Source organism: Camelus ferus, chromosome 27 (genome assembly GCF_009834535.1).
Source record: "Camelus ferus isolate YT-003-E chromosome 27, BCGSAC_Cfer_1.0, whole genome shotgun sequence".
NCBI lineage: Eukaryota > Metazoa > Chordata > Mammalia > Artiodactyla > Camelidae > Camelus > Camelus ferus.
The window spans coordinates 17,810,006-17,831,547 of NC_045722.1; the positions used below are offsets into that span (position 1 = coordinate 17,810,006).

At 38.9% G+C, this 21,542-nt stretch overlaps 1 long non-coding RNA gene across 2 annotated transcripts; it reads right to left on the reverse strand.

The window, feature by feature from the left end:
• Positions 1 to 1,224: 1,224 nt before the first annotated feature.
• LOC116660241 lies at positions 1,225 to 9,123 on the reverse strand. Of its 2 annotated transcripts, XR_004315664.1 has the most exons (5): positions 8,853 to 9,123; positions 8,216 to 8,318; positions 3,768 to 3,901; positions 2,201 to 2,381; positions 1,225 to 1,959 (listed from the first exon to the last, which is right to left on the reverse strand). It is a non-coding gene; the product is annotated as an uncharacterized LOC116660241 (long non-coding RNA). The 2 variants fall into 2 exon arrangements; XR_004315663.1 differs by lacking the exon at positions 3,768 to 3,901.
• Between the last annotated feature and the right edge of the window lie 12,419 nt (positions 9,124 to 21,542).

Sequence of the window (21,542 nt, forward strand, 5' to 3'; positions counted from 1 at the left end):
AAATCTCAACTCGGGGACGCACACACGTCCTGCTGGATTTTCTGCCGTGTTAGCTTCTCTGATTAGCTAGAACCGAAATATTCTGCTGAGAATGGAACAGACTAGGTTACATAAGAATCTAAGAAACAGAGCCAAAATCCAAATGCAAAAACCCTCTCCTCTAAAAAGATAATCAGAAGTGAGAACATGTTCAAGGTTTTACTAAATTCTCTTTATGTTTAGTAAGAAGTGGACAAGGAAAGGATCAAATACCCTCCCCCTCCCCCCAAAACTGGGATTAATAAGAAGACATCAATACCTAAATTAAGTGAAAGTCACATCAGAATAATGACCAGGAGGTTCTGTAAAGATTCACAACCTGATTTCCGTTATTCTCAAGCAATATTTGTAAATAATAAAAGCAAACATTACTGAGTGTTTCTATGGGCAAGAACTCTTGGTTTTGTTGTAGGTGTTCTTTCTTCTCTCTCTTTCTCTCTTAAATAGATTTTATATTCTGGAGCGGTTTTAAGCTTACAGTGACACTGAGAGGGAGGTACGGAGATTTCTCTCATGCCCCATCACACACACGCAGAGCCTCACCCACGCCCAACATCCTCCACGTCTGCTACAAGTGAGGAATCTACACTGACATGTCATCATCACCTGGAGTGCGCGGTTTATTTACATCAGGAACTCTTTTAAGCACTTAATATGCATTCATTCCTTCCACAGTTTGAAAAACTTTGAGATGAGCTCCATTTTAGCAATGAGGAGGCTCAGAAGAATTAAGTCAGCTATAAACTGTGGAGGGGTACAAAAAGGGGACGGATTTCTGGGGGTTTGCCAATTTCAAACCCTAACCCACCTGATTAACCACTACTCACTATCGAGGTACCACAGAGAAATAAATGGGCATCTTGTGTCCACACCCAGACATTTATTGACTTTTGCCAAAGTGATGTCAGCCATGCTTGTTGGGCAATAGTACCCTTGTTTCATAGATAAAGTAACCAAGCCTTAGCGGAAGGAATGCCAGGATTTCAATCAAGGTCCTTCAACATTAACCTGCACTATGTCACACTGCCGCTGGCCCCATATTCTGCAGGAAAAACTGCCATGCGTCTGTTGACAAGTGGTCACATCATGGCCAGCTTTGCTCCAGTGACTGTGGTTTTTATAACGTTGCTACCCAAACCAGGGATCCATGGATTTTATTTTAAAAAGAACTTCACTCAAAAAATATAGAGGTCTATTTTTTATTTTTCTAAATACGTGGATTCTTGGTTAGAAATTTTATGGAGAATGGAATGGAATGAGTGTCTACACAGAAGGAGATTCTAAAATGCTTGTTCAATAAGCCCAGTGATTTGAAAATAACCTCAAAACCAATTAAAATGTGAAGGGTTGGGGAGCGGGGAGCCCTGGCTGTGAAATGCTTCTAAAAGACCACGTAACACAACAATGGAAATTGTTCTGGAAGTGTATGTAGAGGGAGATGGTGAGGGCTGCAAAGCTCACGCTTTCCAATTTTCTTTGGGTTTTACAAAGCCTCAAATAGACCTCTTTTCCCCAAAAGTGAATTTGCAAGTTAGCCCTAAATGGAATAATTTGTGCCCTCTCCCTTCAGATTCTTACCATGTCTTTTGTTATGTAAAATACTTGAGGGCTCAGCAGGCATGTCAGGCTTGAATTTCTAGATGAAACCCCAAAGAATGAAATATATTGGTAAAATGCATATTCCTATAGATTTTTGACAGCCACTGGCAACAATGAGGAAGTCCTTGGCTGAAGCTTGAAAGCAGGTACCAGAGGACGCCAGAGGATCAGAAAGATGTTTTTTGCCAAGTCTTTGCGTCCCTTTATCCTCCTGTTCACCAGACCGCCAGCCTGCACAATTTAGAGCATCTTCTCCCAGGAACCCAGTGCAAACACACAGGCATCCTTGACATGAATGCTTTTCCAAAGGGGAGAAAGTTCCTTAAAAAAAGAAAAGAAAAAAAAAAAATCAAATGGCTTCCTCTTGCCCCAACCCCGCTGTCCCCTACCCCTATGTTCTGTCCAGAAGAAAAATCCCTCAGCCGCAATGGTTGTTTTTATTAAATTCTCCTCAATAAAAAGCTCAGGCAGGATTTATTAGGTACTCAGGGCGGACGTTTAGTATTTCGCCAGTTATTAAGTGAAAATCAATAGAAAGCAAAGAAAATGGAAGTCACCGCACTGTTAGCACACCGTTGCCATCCAGATATTATGTCGGCTGTCCCGTAGATTCATGACAGACGAAAGAGGCCGGGAGAGAACTTTCTGCTTACATTGCACGCGCCAAAGTGGGGTTATTCATTAGAGCAGGCAGCCGGCCAGATGGATTTCCAGTTCAGTTTTACCATTTATCTTTAAAACGCCTGTATCGAGTGAGAAAGAACACTGATATTATGTGATATCAATGGCAGGTTTATGTATCTAAATCAGGATTTATTGTTATTTTGTTCCAAAGACCTTTTTTTCTCAAGAAATACCATTTCACTGGAAGAAAATAATAGCTAAAACCTTGTCAAAGATAACCTTTCATGCTGTCCGGACGCCACTAGCTGTAAAACAAATAGAACCCCGTATATAAATAGTTTTAACCACATCCTTACAAATCACTTCTTCTGAATCTGTTTTTCCCATTTCAATATGTGTGTGTTTGTTGTTGTTGTTGTTTTAAAAAGGCAGCAAACACGATTTTTGATCATTTGATGTTTCCTTTGCCGGGAGTTTAAGTTTAAATCATGTTAGCAATTGTTTGAATTGTGTTTAAAAGCTTCCGCTGTTTTATGTTTTTCCGTGGAATGCTACTTTTTCAAAAAGCATTCTTTTTTGAAAAGCAAAGTGGTCTGCTGTTTTTTTTTTTTTCTTTTCTTCTCCTTCCTTAGAATAAGCTTTCGAGTCAAAAACACTGATTGCTTTTTTTTTTTTTTTTCCCTAGCTATTTCAGAGTCTTCAGACGTAGAAATGTGTTTTCCTTTCACTTCAATGGACTTTTTCCATAGCTTCTCCCATTTTTGATTCCTTCCCATCTAAAGGCCAGATTCCAGCCGACCCGATCAGGTCAGATCTTCTGTTTGTCCTGCAAAGTAACTAAGATGGTCAAATGCTGGGGTGAACCACTGCACCCTCTTTAAAAATTGCTCTGAAGAAAGTGTACATACAATCTATGCATTTGTAAAATGTCATTAGTGATAATATTATGGTGGGGAGGAAAATCTTACACCTGGGTTTTGGTTGAAGCTGCTGTTAATAGGAACCTGGGAATATATTTTTCAGCTCCCTTATTTTCACTCATTTTTTTCCTTTATGTTTGGGAAAAGAGACTGTAAATTTAGCTTTATGTGGACCAATATTAGATAATAGCCAAATACAGATGGTTATTTACAGATCAAAATTCACTTAAGTGACACCAACTTAGAACAATTCTCTAAACATCAACTGAAATTTTTGCTCCTGCTGAACAAAAGTGATGTTATATTGCATAATAAAAAAGTATAAAATGGATTTTGAAAATTTTCTTACTAATATCCTTCTTTATCGAACCAGGTAAATTTGCCAAATTTTACCAGAAATCCCTTCTCGTACTTCCTATTTAGACACGGGCACCCGATTTTCTTTTTTTTAAATGTGTTGGCACATAGATGGTATCTTCAAATAAAGACATGGGAGGACCTTTCAACTCTTCCTGCTTCTTGAGAAAGGTCATTCTTAACTTTTCCTGTATGTATACACTTCTGTATCTACTTTCATGTCCGTACCTGGACCTGCCGGTGGGGAGGTGATACAGGGCAGTGCGGTTTAGAAGAGCACTTTGGAAGTACGTTGCATCAGTTCAAATCCCAGCTCTGTGATTTGGCCAAGTTGTTATAGTCCTGTATCTCAATTTTCTTGTCTGTATAATGAGGATAATAATCATAGTGATTTCTTACCAGGAGTAAATGGATCAATATACGTAAAGTTCAGAGAGCATTGCAGGCTCATATTAAATCCTCTGAATGTACAAAATCCAGAACATAAAGTTTCCCATTTTAACACTTTAGTTTTTAACAAAATAGAATGTAGTCTCACTGGGGACCCAATGAATCCTTCATTTTCCTATTTATTCATGGATTTGGACACTGCAAATAAGACCTAAAATCTTAAGTTTCAGTCGTAATGAGAATCCCACTTAATGAAAAGTTTGTATTAAATAAATTTGCTTTATAAGAAGCTTTTTTGTGGTATCAAAAACAACAGCCATAATAATAATAGTCTATGAGGATAACTAAAATATTGATGTATTAATAGCTGTCATGATACAGTAGTCATGAAGCTTAAGGTCTGAGTGGGGACCTAATTATAGACAGCGTCTTAATTCGTTGAAAACAATGTCTGCTTATTTCATTATCTAACAATTAACATCAGTAACACAGGCAGCTGAGAAAGCAATGATACTGCTAATGAACATGACTTGGGCAGTCAGAAAACGAAACATTAGAGCCAAGAAAAATCAAAGTCGATGACTCGGATGCCTTGCCTGCGTGCATCGTATCAGTTGAAGACTTGCCAAGGCTGCCTGAATTCGACTTTGACTTTGCAGAGTTAGCCCCCAGCCTTTCATCGTGCCTCTCCTCTCTGAACCTTAGGTTTCTTAACTGTAGAGAGGGTGTTCTACGCCCTCTTTATCCCCACTCCGGTTGAGAGCTGAAGAAATAGAGCTGAAAGCACTTATTAAAAGAAAACAACCCTTTAGATAGTCAGGCTGGGGGGGAAATTGGTACAATTTGAAAACACAGTGATGTTATGAAAGGGTAACTCTTGTCTGCTTTCATGCCCGTCCCTGGGTGCTCCACATTCTTTGGACAAAATTGCGTGGGTGTGACCCACAGGGAGTTTTGCAGGGTTAGTGCTGCGATCAGGCTGCCTGAACTCGCACACACGCTTCCTCTTAATATTTGCAAGACCCGAGCTAGTGAGTAACCTCTCTCTGACTCGGGCTCTTCATTTGCCCTGGTGAGACAACCGGTAGTCCCCACTTATGTACTCAGTGAGATGAACAGTACTTACTTATGTAGCAAGTGAGATTATACATATAAAGTACATAGAGTGGCACCTGGTAAATACTCAATGGATACTTTGGTTATGATTTGCTCTCTAAAGGAACAATATGATACTGTTCAATATTCTGATAAGCCCCTGACATCACTGAGCCCATGGATGATCAGGGAACTCAGATGAGCACCCAGGCAACTTCCATATGGTGGGATATTGGAAAGGACAGTCTGACTGTTCTTTAAGGCATGGGGTGGAGATAGGAAAGACTTCCCTACGGAAGTGATAGCTAAGCTGAAAAATCTAATCAAGTTGTAAGATAGTGATCTCCTAACCAGTGTAGACCTGTGATGTCCAAATGGATTCTCTGCTCAGCTGGGATGGTCCAGAGCTGCACTTTCTAACATGGTGACTGCTAGTCACGCACCATGATGACTGAGTGATGAAACGTGTTTAGTGCACACAAAAAAGTAAGTTTTTAGTGTTACTTAATTTTCTTTTTTTTAGTTACAATATTTTTTAAAAATTTTAGTGCAATGTAGTTGACTTACAATGTTAGTTTCAGGTGTACAGCAAAGTGATTCAGTTGTACATGTACATACATACACATATTTTCTTTTCAGAGTCTTTTCCATTATAGACTATTACAAGAAGTTGGATATAGTTCCCTGTACTATACAGTAGGTCCTTACTGTTCATCTATTTTATATATAGTAATGTGTGTCGTTAATCCCCAACTCCTAATGTATCCCTTTCCTAGTTACAGTTTAAAAAGCCTAGTGGCTGATGTACTGGGCTACACAGCTCCAGAGGAAAAACATCCGTGAAGATCCAGACGCGAGGGAGTTCTTACACATTGAAGACCTGATATTTTGAAGAGCCGATTCATGAACAATGCCTTTTGGAAATTAGCAGAGACAATGCGTGGCTTACTGAAAAGTTCAGGCTTTTACCGAGGGCCATGGAAAGCCATTGGATGACAATAAAAAAGAGACAGACAGGATCAGACTTGCATTTTAGTAAAACCACTTTGATTGCAGTTATAATAATAGCTAAGACTTTGAGCATTTTAGCGTTTACAGGCTTTTCTGATAACCCGACCTCCTTTCATCTTCCACTCAACTCTATGAGATGTATCTATAACATCTCCTTTTATAGATCTTGTCTTCAACTCGGCAACTTATGCTCATATTACTACACCCTCATGGAAGATGGACTTGATCAAAGTAAAACATTCACACGATGTTTGTGCACAGCTTCACGTGTGAGAATGTTTCACGGATCAGTTTGGACATGCCACCAGGTTATTTCCAAAGAAATGTTGAAGAACCTTTATTCTAAATGTGACCTACAGTGGAGGTGCAAATCCCTCCGGCCGGGGTCCCCGTGGGCTGCCCACCCCTCCTGGCACATGACTTCTCTTCTCCAGCAGCGGGTGGTGATGGCACTGTGCTTGCCCGTGCACACGGGAGCCGTGACGAGGATGAGCAGCCGCGCCCTGCTTCAGGAGGACTTCCTTGCACTCACACATCCACCGTTATCCATCTTCTCCTCCCAGACAAGTTGGAGAGAGGACCCACCCTAGCTAGACAAGGCTACCCACCGCCATATGCTGGCAGCCCGTGGGTGCTGACCTGACTCTCCATGGCAGGTCTGAGAAGATGAAAGATGACACCCTCCCAAATGGCAATGGAAGGAGCACGGCCACCCCAGGCTGCAAGCAGCCCTCCTTCCCATCACACACACACACACACACACACACACACACTCACACACTTGCACACGTGTAATTTTCATCCAGCAATTCTCTCAAACTATTTCAAAAAAAAAAAAGAAAACTAACGTCAAGTTTTATTATATCAAATCATTTTCTCTCTCTTTTTAAGGAGGATTATTAATAAAATCACACTTCCTTGGAAAAAAAAAAAAAAGAGAGAGACCAGGAATGTAAATGCTGTACTAATTTAATTACACACTGGCTCTGTAAGACACTAATGTAAATATTCTGGTGAGGAGACCTAAGACACTTGAAGTAATTACTTAAGGACTCCCTTTCAAAGAATCTCTCCCTTTTTTATTAAATGCCTTTTAACATTAGCACTTTCTTCCTGACAAATTAAATGAAATTTCATTACTCTCCCTGACTTAATGGCATGAGGCTCCTGCCGAGGTGTGAGTTAACCCTCCCCGGACAGCTGACAAGGGCTCCTATGTTCAGTCAAAACGCTGCCGTCCTAACACACAAGAGAAAGGCAGCCTCGAAGAATCCTTTGTGTTTTTAACCAGAGTGTCCAGAATCCCTTTTTTTCCAGCCATGATCCTTACAGAAATCTAAGAAACCCATTGCATTGATGTATTGCAGCATCCTCAAGTTCATAGCAAAATAAATACGTAAATAAAACAAAAATAGTTTCATCAGTTGAGACCCTCATGATGGCCACATCAAGGACAATAACAATAGCAAACAGTTATATATCAAGTAGCTCCCAAGATCCACCTCTTTGAACTCATTTAAGTCTTCCTAAAAACACCATAAGGTAAATCCAGGTTTCCCCACTATCTGAACGTAGAGTGATCCTATGAAATGATGTAACTGAAATGATGTAAACTGAAGAAGCAGTTACCTAAGGACACAACTTGCTAAGGGATGCACAAAAATAAATGGAGATAAAACACAGACGCTCAGAGACACAGTGAGAAGCTACAGCAGGCGTGATGCTCAGACGCGACTGGCAGTGCCATTCCCTCTAATCGGGGTGGGGGCAGCTGTAGAGGGGCTCTCTGCAAAACCAATGCAGAACACTAGTTTCCCTCTTCGCCTTTTTTTTTTTCTTCCCTAAAAGCAAAAATTCTCTTTAAATTTCTTTCAGTTGCGAAAATAGATACGAATGTGAGGTCTTCCTTCCAAGTGAGATGCTGTAAAGCTCAGAAATCGGGGAATACCAGGACTGTTAATATCCCCACTCTCCTGTGCAGGAAATTAACGTACAGAGCGGTTAAGCAATTGACCCAGGGTCACGTTGCTAATAAGCAGCAGAACTGGGATTCAGCCCAATTGTGCAGCCATTATCACACACTTTCGCACATACAGTCATGGAATCCTCAATCCTGGACCGACCCAGAATTATTACCATATCCTTTTCTACATTTGTGCAAATTGGGAATCGGACATTACACAGCAAGCGAAAGATCCTGCGTCCTGTCTCTCTCTGAGATCTTGTCCCAGCCATGTCTTCAAAACAACTCAGCTTCAAAATTAAGGTTCCAAAAGGTGGGTCCTGAAAAAAAAAATGTATTTCTAGACCTGCTTTATTAAACCTATTAAGGAAAAAAAATGTAATTTAATTCTGAAAGCGAATAAAGGAACCATTACTGATAAGATTGAATTTATTTTTAATATCATAGGAATCAAGTTATAAAATTACAGCAAAATTCCAGAATGACTACTCAGGAATGATGGGGCTGCGGTCCTTTTCCTGCAGGTCCTGACATGAACCAAGAGTAAATTCATCTTCACTTTTGTTAAAATAGTCAAGTAAACTTTTATAAAACAAGCCCTACCAAAATTGTTCTGTTTGGAGAGAGAAGGTGTGGTTGAGAATATTCCAGACAGAGAATATTGAGATAAACTTGACACTAATGAGAATGGCTTGGGATCTCTTTACCTAAACTGGCATCCTGGCATTTTTTTGTTTTGCTATCTTTTTCAGAAGCAATGGTCATTTTTTCTGCCCATCGAGCTTTACCTCTAACATTTTTCAAGACTTACTTGTTACTCCTTGCTTAGACCTGCCTTTCCTTCTCACTCTTACCTGGGTTTCACTTTATCCTATTTCCCACGGCTTCCATACGTTCTGAGGTCTGCGCGGCACAGATTGACGATGAAAGCGTGTTCTATTCGGTCAACTTTGAATTTCAAGAGACAAGGCCAACTTTTAATGGGAATGCGCTATAGCTTTGTTTGCCTTTTCTCTATGTGATATTTCTCTTTGGCTGAAAGTTGTTTTCCCTAAGCACAAGCCCTTTTCCTGTCCATGTCACCAGTAGCCCGAACTTCCCCATGTCATGTTCCATCTTCCCAAAGAGTGTCCTCTCTGAGACCTCAGGCCATGTGGAAGAAAAATAATCAGCTCAGAGTTCAGAAGACAAATGTTGCGAGGGGATTTTTTTTTTCCCCTCCTCTTGGTTATTCTTAAACATATGTAGTTTTAAGGATCAGTATGTCAGTGTTTTGAAAGAGGCAAAGACTTGAATTTATTTTGGTGCAGCTATCAGATTTTGAGGAGCTGGATCATTTGTTTTCCTCTTGTGAGGTCCAGGTAAAAGTTCATCCCCTCCATGGCCGGGTGCTTCTGACAAACAAAAATCAAGGACCCCAAATAAGTATTTTATCTAAAAAATGTGAACTATCCCAAAACAAACATGAAAAAGCACAGCTGCCAGATTCCACAAGTGAAAAAAAAAAACAAGAGTTGAAGGTTGAGACAGCTCGGGATCTGCGTGGGGAGGAATGGGTGAAGTTTGGCCAGCTGCCCTTAAGGCCTTCAGGGACACTCAATCCAATTGCCGTGTCTTAGCGGATGTGAATTTCAAGGTTACACCTGGGTGTTCAAGGGCAGGACCAAGTGTAATCGGCACTTAGATCATAGATTAATCTTATTTGCCATCTATTAGGTTTGATTCCACTTCCCTCTCTCCCTCCCTAAAGCCAGGATTATTGTGATAGTTTAAGATAATGGATTCTAACGGAAGAAAGGTCACGCAGGCATGGAGATTTGGAACCTTAAGATAATATGATTAATCTAAAAGCTGCTTTCTCAAAGGGGAGGGCCGCACTTTTCATATGTCTAATTGAGAGAGGAGAGCCGAAGACCAAGAGCGAGCCCGGAAGAGGGAGCCCAGAGGAACGGAGTCCTTGTCAACAACTGCAATTAATTATCATTGTCAGGATGATCTTTCATTAGTTTTAGCACTAATAAGATAGGTTTGCCTCATGCCCGAAGCTGATAAAACCTCATTGGCAGTGTCGATAAGATTATGTCAGCATGGAGAGGCGTCCGTGTACTTCTTCACCTGATTTTCTTTTTCTAATTTTCCAAAACTAAATGACTCCGTGGCTATTGCTGGAAGATACTACCTCTGGGGGGTTGGGACCCCGAGATGCAGGAGAAGTCTTTTAACACAGCGGTTGGCATAATCTAAGCAATAAGTAAATGTGAACCGTGGTAATAAATGCTACAAACACAGGAGTGTGTGGCGTATATTTTAAGGTATGCAGTTTACTCCTATCCCTTTTAGATGGCTCCAGATAACCCTCACCACCCAATGTGGAGAGACTCGGAGAAAGAAATTAGGGATGGTCATATTTATTTATGAATCATGGTGAATCAAGTTTCCAGGCTTTCAAACAAGAGAACATTAGTCTTGGTCCATCTGCCAAAAACTTGGAACTTAAACGTGGGTTCTCTGCGATCTTACTTTTTTTCTGTTCTTCTAGGAGAGAATCTGTTTTGTTTGACTGTTTAGTTATTGTTCCTGCTAAGTAGATCTCATCATTGTAGCTCACTGTTCTTTTGGGGTTATTTAAATGTATAGAAATATTTGCGTATCTTTCTGCTTTACACATAGTTTGCTTGATATACAGCATTATAATGTGTTATTTACATATATGATCTAACACCATATCCATTAAATTCAACTTATTCTGCTTTTCTCATTTGTTTTAATTAAATAAAAAATGTGCCATTAAGCTATTTAAGGCCAACAACAGAGGAGCGGAATAGTCCTTGATCGCAGCTGACTCCCTCCTGAGGGCTTGGATTTGTAGCCTTAGGGGAGGTGATAGGAGATTTTTAATTCGTAATTTGTAATTTCATAAACAGGTTGTTCCTTTGAACCAACGGAGCTCCCTTGATTCATTCACAAGGAATAAAAGCAGGCCAGGCGGTATTTCCTTAACCAAGATGACAGAACGGAACAGAGAGGTGGCCATTCCTGGACAGAGAGGAGCCAACGCAAGGAAGACGCACAGGGTGCAACGCGGTTAGGATGTGAGCTATGATTGCTTCATACGGCTTGTGAGATAATTATAAGATGTCCATCATCATCCGCTGAGATTCTCAAGACGCCGCACGGTATTAATGCTGTATGAAATGATTACTTCTCAATATAAACCGTGCGGCCTCACCTGAGAACCAGCTGCACCATGAGTGGAAATGCTTGTGCTCAGATCAGACGACCAGACAGCAGCTTCAGGATGCAGAACAGAGATGCTAGAACAAATTGATGTTGAGCGTACGGGAAAGTAAAACACAGCCCTCTAGGGGGAAACTTCCTTTTTCTGAAATTTTAAAACTTCTCATTAAGTAATGCTGTAATTCATTGACGTCCCAACTTGAAAATGTAATAGTTCACTAATTCATTCTGTAGTTGGGGTCAGTGGTGGAGGTGGATGGAGAAAAAAAAAAATGTACTTGTAATCTCTGGAACAACAACAAAAAATTATTTTTCATCCCTAAAAGTAAATTTGTATTTAAAAATACATACTTTCAAAGATGTATAAAATGGAGCATTTGGGAGTCTAAAAATGCAAAATGTGCGGATTCAAATGCTGACTCAGAGAAAGCAGTCAATTCCTGACCGTTTGTTTAAACAGGTTGAGATTGAACTGTTCAGGGTTCGCTTGTGATGTCAGTTCTGCAATGTTTTGTTCCATTTCCACGTGTAATCATTGGAAAGAGGAAGAAATAATGTGGGCCCTGTCCTGTTCCCTGTTTCAGAGTGACCATCAAGACAAAAATGAAACAGCTTTATGTGTTCTGAGCTGGAGGATTCCAGGAGAGCTGGTCGGACTCTGGTCTTAATCCTTCCTACCCTAATCTCACTCCCACTTCCAGCTCTTCTTCATCCTCAGACAGAGGCGGTGGCGTTCGGCAACCCCTGTGCATCACAGCTTTACCTAATATATGATGTGTTTATTCTTCCCAGGCCACAGGCCGTATCCCTCTCAAGTGACTGACAACAACGCTGAAATGAAGTGGGTCCAGAGTGGCTCTAAGAGGGAAGGGAAGCCTCTCTAGTCAAACAGAAAGCAAATTAATGTGAGCCCCCCTGCACCTTCAGTCTGGAAATGTTATAAAGTAATAAGCAGCAGACCCGCAGAAGGTGGAGGGCTGGACGTCACTCAATTTACATATGAAAGGGACAAGCCCCATTTCCTGTGCTCGAATGTCAGACGTGTAAGTTGCTAAGTTCTAAGTTCTGTATTTTGTAAAAGGAATCCTTTAAAGTCGTCTGAAAGCACAGACGAGTACTTGGTGACATAAATGCAATGATCTATCCGTCCCATTCCTTCTAGTTTAGTTGTAAAGAATGAAATCAAGCAAAGACTTAGGAATATCTCGCTTGGCTCTATGGCACCAGTGTTTATATGATGTCACAACGTGTGCCTGTACGTGCCTTAAGAAAGTGGTATGGAAAAACAGACCACAGAAGGAAATACACAGACCTACCTACAGTATGAGTTGACCATCAATTTTTAAATTTCCCTATAATTCTCATTTTACCTCATTCTACCAGTGTTGGGGTAAGTGTTAAAAAAAAATGCAACAGACAATAGTTGATATGCATTAGGACGCTGAGAAAAACAAACTCATATTTTTTTTTTATCAGTCTTTGAACTTCTAATATCCTAAAATATCTGGTCTAAAAAGTGTATCACAAAGCCACCTCTTCCGTAATTAGATGGCTGCAGAATGCAAAAGATTTCGCATGCCTGCTTTCCAGATTGCTTTGGTCAATTCCTTTGTTCTTCATTTATGTTTGATATGACTTTCCTACAATGTTAGTCGTTACACTAACCAAGGAAATTATCAGTATGTAAAGAGAAAGCATGCATAGAAACATTCTCTCTCTTCTCTCTCTCTCACACACACACACACAATGCAATTTTTGGTTATCTCTTCTGAAAGCCAAAAATATACCTGACCACACAACTTAAAACTGGTGGTACAAATGAGCACACAACAAAATCTGTCGTTGTTTTTGTTTTTCAGTTGCAGCTCGGATGTCCTAGAAGAATTATTTATTTCAAGTGCTTCAAGTTAGTTTACAAATAAAGTGCAACGTAAGCTTTTCTTCTGAGTGAAAATAAGGCAATTTTTTTGTCTCTTATTAAAACGAGAAGGGTTTTCAAACCCTGATCATTTTCAGGAAGAAAACACAGGGCTATGAAACGTGTTCCTTAAAAAATTTTTAAAAGCTCAGTAACTTATTTCCAGAAGGTTACATTACTTGGAAGTTTTTTTTCTTATTCTTTCTTTGTTTCTTTTTTCCCCCCCAGTTTATTCCAAGCAAATGAAATTAAAATGCAGTTTCTAAGAAAATCTTTCAAAACCCAAAGCCAAATAGTTACATCAAAACATGAAAGCAAAATAAACCTACACCTGGCATCGAACATATTTTATTAAAGGACTACTCATATTTTCCTGATTTTTCTTTTTGTTTAGATTATGAGCTTTACAGGTAAACTTAAAAGTTTATGGGGTTAGTGTTTATAAAATTCAAAGCCAACCTCTCTTTTCTGACGTTTTAGAAACTAAAAGATTTTACTGTTATTTGTGTGTGGCCATTTTTTGTGTGTGTGTGTGTGTGTGTGTGTATGTGTGTGTGTAGACAAGCAATTATTTTGATTCCTGGATCAGTACTTTCCTACGTAGGAATATAATTCAGTAATTATAATTCCTGCTAATTACAGAGCCATGACTGAAAATACACGTTTAAAATACTGTATTCTATAAAACAGATTCTCATTTTCTTCATAGCAAATAAGATAGCAATAGAAAATAGTTTATTTTCATATGCTATAGTAAGTAAACTTACGTTATAATTTTTGTGTTTCCGTTTATGTTATTAATGTTGTATTTATTTCAGAGAGCATTTCTGCTTTTATGTTTAATAAGAACGTTCCATGTAAAAAGATCTTAATAAAAACTTGGCCTGACAAAAGGAACATGTGTGAAATGTTTATGCTTTTAAAACATCATCTTGTTTGTGGATAATCTTAAAAACTTAGAACATCCAAGAGAGTTAAACAAAACAAAATATTTTCGGAACACCAAATTATTTAATGCAGCATTATGGAAGCTTATCTACAACACTATTTTATGATATGCATGATCAATTAATATCTTGCCATTATATACATGTAGCTCCAGAAAGTTCTAATTAGGTGAAATCCTGGCATTGATATTTGAAAAGAAACTGGTAAGACTGACTACTAATAGGAATACGAGCCTGAAGCTGGACACTAAGGGATCTTAAAAGTCGAAAGATCTTTTCTACCTTCAGTCCCCACAAGGAGAAAAACAATCAGAATCCAAGATGACCTTTTGTAAGGGAGAAAAAACACATGTATGTTACAGAATAGCTTATTTTTTAATGCATTTTCACAGAAGTATACCCCCAAATGCAATCAGAAAGTGCAGCTAAGTTGTCCATTATGTGGGGGACAATGATGTTTTTTGGGGGGGATTATAACTTTCATTATTTCTGTGGACACATAAACAGAAGATTAGCTTTTAATAAAGAGATACAACTTTTTAAGTGTATATCTTTTTTAAATCAGTCTCTCTTTGCAAGTAAAGCTTTATTACTTCTGAGTTCTTGACAGGCACTTGAAGAAAGGTCACATAATAAACTGCTTATTTCTCATTGCAGCAAAACAATAAGTCATGTCTGCATCCATTATTTACCAAATTGTCTTCATTTTTCTCCACCTGCTGGGTTTTCAGCCATAAAGATAAATAATCTTATAAAACTAGCCTAAATATTTTCACGATTATCCAGAATTTGAGAATGAGCTAGTCTTCTGGAATTGAAGAGAGTAAAGAAAAGGGTCTGCTAGCCAAGTCATTTACTAGAAATATATCAAAGGCTATTTTCCTGGAAAGAGACATCTGGAATGACAAATATTAGGAAAAAAATTTTTTTAAATGGAAAATGATGCAACACATTTTCATTATACTGTTTTCTTTCAAAGAAATTATATTTTTCTAGGTAAACACTAAGTACTTTCTTTTTCAACGTTTTTTTTTCCCTTCCATGCTCTGTCACTGATAATTACCAGGCCTGATAAAACTCCTCACTGGAGCAAAGAAATATTCTTAAATGTCTTAGCAAAGAAAATAAGGTCTTTTAATGTGTTTCCTTAACAGTTAGAATATCTTGGTGGTTAAGAGTCTGTCCTCAAGGGCCATTCTGCAAAAACAAAGCTCTGATCCATGAGTGCACTGAACTGGTTATTTAATGTCTCTGTGCCTCAGTATTCCCTTCTGTAAGATGGCGGTAATGTGGTTTATAATCTCTACATTGAAGTAAATTGCCCAAAATTATATAATAAGCAGGTTGAAGCTGGGATGTGAACAGAAGCAATTCAGACTCTGCACCTATGTTCTTCACCAACATCCAGTATGTCCCACATTCCTTCAACTAGAGTAAGGAGCTTTGGAAGACAACCTTGTCCATCCCCTGCCAACTTTATGACATTTTATTCAGCGGGTCCAACCTAGCTCAGTCAGAGTGTCTTATCCCAAATCGCATTGCATGGAAGTCAAAGTAAGAGGGCGTGCAAACTCGGGACTGTGGAGCACCCACCATCTGCCACGGTCGAGGAGACGATCTGTGGGGAAAGAGAACAAAACTGTGGAGACAGCTGCAAACACAGACCCACAAGGCTCCTGAGAAGGGAACAAGGGTATCCTGGCTTCCTGAGAGCCTTCCAGGATTTCTACCTTGACGTGTGTGAGTTTTCCTGACTGCACGCTGTGTCCTTGGTCAGCAGGAAACCTACCTCGGTGTGTGCGTGAATGTGTGTGCATTGGGGAAGGTCAAGGGATTTAAGCTGGTTTGAGTGACTTTCTATTCTTTATACACACAAAATTCTTAAAGCATACTGGGAACGCTTTGCTATTTTAGTTCAAATTCTGTATTTACTCTTTTATTTATGGTTTCTCCAATGCACATGGAAAACTTAACATATCGTAGCCTCGCCTTTTGGGTTCATTATTAACTGGCCCCCAAACAACCTCTGTCTCCACTTCCTCCCCCTCGTCCTCCTGTTGGGGCTCCAGCATCCTTGCCTTTGCTGAGCTGTTTCATGGTCATTCTCTGCTTTTCAATTTTCCAGGCAGTCTCCTACTCAGTTCAAAACTCAACAAAATAGCCCCTCTTCTGCAATGTCTTTCTGAATAGATCAAGAAAGATTAATCATTTTGTTGTTCATATTCACACAGTATTTCATTTGCCTTTTAATATAGTATTTTATCATTAGGGCTAAAGCATTTCCCTTCTGAGGGAAAACACTGGGCATCTGTGTTTGCCCAGATTTAACTCCCTCACTTAAGATCGTGTCTGGGGCATAATAGGTACTCAGGAAAACCCCAAATAGGTTTACATATGACTGAACTTGGCAGACGTCACTGGACATTTATTTACGTATACGTGAGCTTTTGTGAGTTCTGAACACAAAGTATGTCATCTCGAAGTGGTATAAATACCTATATACAAGAACTCTATGCAGCATAGTGTACTCAGTATAATCAGCAAACATAGTGGCTAAAGAAAATGGAGGAATACATTAAAATAAAATTTTTTTAAAAAGGCAGACTAGTGGTTTTTTTTCCTTTTTCCTTATAAAACTAAAATATTAATAAAAAATAAACAGCATAAAAGGTTAACTTTTTGAAGTAGACTGACTTATTCAAATCAGAAGATGGATTCATCCCTCATATTTGGGTTGCATATGTGTACTGAGATTGTTTTCCTCAGTTCAGACAAAATGTTCTTAAGGACTTTCACTTATTTTATTATTATGAACATGCTGCATTTGGTGATTATATATAAAAATTTATTATTATAAATATATTGCATGATATATAATATATAATAAAATTTAAATGTTACTTTTTTTTTTTTAATCATTGGATTCACATCCTAGTAAGAAACTCTTTTTCCATTAGTGCCTTCTCTATCAGCCCATTCCTGGCAAATAGGAACATCACAAGACATTCCAGACTGACATCCAGGAGGTCCATCAGCCCACTTTGTGAAAAGTCATTTAATATCTCAGTCTTCAGTCTGTAACACAGGCTTCCTCTTAGCTCTTCTCTACTTAAGTCTGAAGGTTGCCGTGAAGATAAAACAGGATAATGTACATGCTAGTGCTTCGAGAAGCATAAAGCACTATATAAATGTGAGATGCTATTGTAAAAGGGGGCTTAAAACTATAGCATAAAAAAAGACTTGTTATAAAAATAAAAGAAAAGTGACTCTAGTCACTTATTTTTATGAGCTACTTTTCTCTCTTTGGAAAAATATAATTTACTAATTCAAGAGAGAGCTATTAATTTCTCAGTCCTTCACAGCCATTAAAGCAGAGATGATGACTTCAATTCAGTTTACAAATGGAGTGGGCATACTGCAGGAGAACGCTACTCTCGGGTTACATATAAATGGAATTAAATTAAATTAATGAAAAGAGAAGAAAAGCATGTAGATAAACAACTACCTCATCCCCTATGACGCCCGATCAGTGTCTGAAATGAGGCATCAGTGAAAATGGATTCACTTTTGCACATCTCTTTCCCATACTTCTTCAGATTTAATTTGGAAATTGTTTCTAAAATACTATTAAGAAAAATAATATTCATACGGCACCTGTAACACTTATGAATAAAATTATCACCAGGTTTTAAATTCAATAGGGCATAGTGAGCCTCTACGTGCCTACAATGATATACCGATGAGAGGGCTTAATGGTTTTGTGCAATGTTTCCAGAATCCACAGCACGAATCACCCAGTGTCAGAAAGTCATCTCGGTAAATGGTGGAAAACTGAACTCCCAGCAACAGATCCTTTAAATTAGATGAGGATATTTTCTATATTTTTATTTTTGACTATTATATCAAACTGCTTTGGATTTCTTTGTAGCAATTTCTAAAATACAGTGATAGATCAAAAGGGTAGAGTGCCAGAAAAGCAAGGTAATTCTTTAAAAGGGGTGAAGCTGCAAGGGGTTTATTCTGTAAGTTATCATCTGAGTCAACCTTCCTGTTGACTAGTGATAATTTGCTGTTGACAACAAATCCTGTTGGGTTTGAGAAGACGGAGCTCTGAGTGACCTTACGGAAATTAGGGAACCTCTGTATGACACCGTTTCCTTATTAGCAAAATGAGGGACATTGATACTTAATTTTCAAAGTCTTTGTGATGCTTGAAAGGGTTAATTGGTATAAACCAAATCACATAAACCTTAATAAATGTAGCTTTTATTAATCTGCCATGGTGTTGTGTAAACAACGTGAAATGGCGTAGTCATTGAGGGGTGTACTTATGACCTACAATAGGGCTCTCTATCCGTAGCTGTCTTTGTCATGTTTTTACTGAAAACTTACTGGAAGATAAAGGGCACCTTAATAGAATTGGCTGATGGCATAAAAATAAGGGTATCAGAAATTAGACAGCTGAACTGACACCCAAAATGAACTCAAATCAAAAAGGTGAACTGAAAAAAAAAAAAAAAGAAAGGTGAAACTTACACAGATGTAGGAACTTGTACTTGAGTTTCAAAATCCAAATTCTGAAAAATAGATTGAAGAAAATGTGGCTCAGCAGTAGCAAGGCTGCCTGTATCTGTTTGCCTGTCTATTTTTCCATCCATAAGCTAAAACAGCAAAACACCGAAGGGCTGAAAAGTAAGCATTATTTAGGTCATTGGAAAGATGTGGTTACAAAGGAACTTAGACGGGGGGTGGGGAATGCAATAAAGTATTCATATCTGGAATAGTCCCACTGTACCCAAAATGCATCAGACAAACCTGGGGATATTTTGGATAATTCTGAGTCCCAGGTTTTTGGAGGAAAGGAGAAACTAGAATATGAGAAAAGTGTAAGAAGGACGCAAGTAACGACTGGCATTAATTATGTATTAAATCTGTGCTAGGATTTCATACAGATTACAGCCCACTGTGGATGGTATCAATTTTACCTTCAAGCTAGGAGAGGAAAATAACATTCTCATAACCATACAGTGAGCAAATGTTGGTGCCGGGTTTGAATCTAGGAAATCTAACTCCAGAACTGATGCTGTCGGTTTCAGGCCTCGTGTTCCCCTTGTATGTGACGCTACACTATGGCGCTCCACCTGCAGAGGGTAGTTGAGAAACAAGGGGTTGTTTAGCTTGGGACAGAAAAGAAAAGGTACAGGGGAAAAGCTAACAAGCACTGTCAACTTTGTGAAGGTCAGTTAGGATCAATGGGATGAAACTGCAGATGGGTTTCTGTTAAATAGAAAGTGGCCAGTCAGGGACAGAGAGAGACAAGAAGGGAGACAGGTTCCATGGAGGGAGATACGGCACCTGATCTGATACCTTCAAGACTCTCAGCCTGGGTTTTCACATCAAAAGACCCACAATAAATAATATTATCACTTACTAGCATTGAGAGCTTGGTCAAAAGACTTTAAGTCTTTAAACCAATTTTTTTCTTCTCTAAAATTGGAGTAAAATACTATATATGTGTGAGATAATGCACACAAAAAATGTCCCCCAAGTGGTGGAATGATCAATCAATGTTAATCCAACAGTAGCATTTGGATTCGAGGGTCTGTAACAAGTGGGAGATGTTATTGTGCCCCAGAAACAATGGTAGAGTGTCTTCTGTCATTAAAATTAATTCAGCTAAACCTGATGCATGTAAAACTTTGGTTCTCCTCAGCTGCATGTAGGAGAAGGTGGCAGTACCATCCTGGAGTAGCTAATGGACTAAAGGGAATAGATGTCTCGGTGTATCTGAATGAGTCGCTTATGTATTGTCAAGTGTTTAGTCTCTCGATGGCGTAACACGTTCCTGACCAGCACAGTTTTCAGATATTGATGTTATCTCTTGTTTCAACTGGTATTAGGTCCTCCTTGTCTTTTCTGAAGATAAGCCTGATTTCTTGAAATGGACTATTTCCACATAACTTTCATTTACTCTGCTTCGAGCATCTATTGAAAATACTCTCCAAGCAAAAGTTGCTGATTACGGTCTTAAAAATAATTGAAAAAAGATATGGCTGAGTAGATCTTTACTTTTCAACAAACTCCATGTATTCTTAGTTGCCCATGTCTCTTTTGACGCCTAATATTTTTATTGCAGAAATTGTAACGTCTCCCTTTATAAAGCCATGCGGGCCATGTCAGTGAGAAAGACTGTCAGTCTCTACATTGTTGAGTTCTAGCCTGAGAAAAGTCCGTTGGTTTAGTGGGTTTATTTTTAAATCTTATAATACTTTCAAGCTATTGTAACTTGTGTTTTGTTTCATGTAATTTAGTGTTCTGGTTTGTTCACCCATTTGTCTAAGGTTTTCAGCAATGTGGCAGCTTAAAAAATGCATATAGAAAACACAGTGGTGCACTAGGAACCTCCAAGCATTTGTCCCTCCAAAAGAAAAAAATAAATAAACAAAAAAGCAGAAACTATCTGAAACAGCTTTGTCAGAGCTCTAGAACACAATCAGAGGCTTACAGCAACCAAGTGAACAGCCAAAAAAGGGAAAAAAAATCATCTTTAAGTGGTAGGAAAATGTATATCATTCTAACTCACCCTTGTCCCCAGGAACCCCTCGGCAAAGCAATGATCCTGGTTTTGAAGTGGCAGCAGCCTGGTTCCCAGTTCTCTCCCTTGAACCAGAGGCAACAAACTAGATCTTACCAGCAAATTATTACGGCTATCTATTCCAACCTGTTTGGGTGATACTCAAAGACTAACACAAGGTGCTCACCTCTATTTTGAATAATTCAGAATTCAGGCAGGAAAACAGTAAGCTCTGCTTATAAAAGCTACAAAGTGACTCTGTGAAGCCAGGAATTATGAGTGGACTTTGCAATAAACCATCCTTCGAAAGCTGGGAGGAGAAGCTGGAGTCAAATGAGTGAAATTCAAACACTCAAAAGCAGTCATGTTTAAAGAGGAATTTAGAAGACTGAGTATATACCCAGGCAAGGTGCCTGATCAGAAGAGTCCTCTGAAGATTTTAAGCTTTCACCTCGGGCTGACCCCTAGATTTAGCGCAGACCTGAGTAAGTGTTGATGGAGCACCCAGGAACAATCAATCTGCAAAGACTGGAAGAGCTCCTGGCATTCAAGGACATTTCTATCAAAACATTAGTTGAACATAAGCCAAACAAACAAAGATTTTAGTGATCATACAGGACATGAAATAGTGTTTGAAAAAATAATTTGGAAAAGCCTCACATAGACTAATACAGACTTCATCAATCAAACACATACACACATACACACACACATACACACATATACACACACAAAATAAAAACAGCAATCCCTGGGGAAGTGGCAGCCAGAGTTACCACCTTATAATTGCCTAATTTCAACAACAACAAAAAAAAAAATCACATGCCATACAAAGAAATAGGAAAACACGGCCCATTCAAAGGAACGT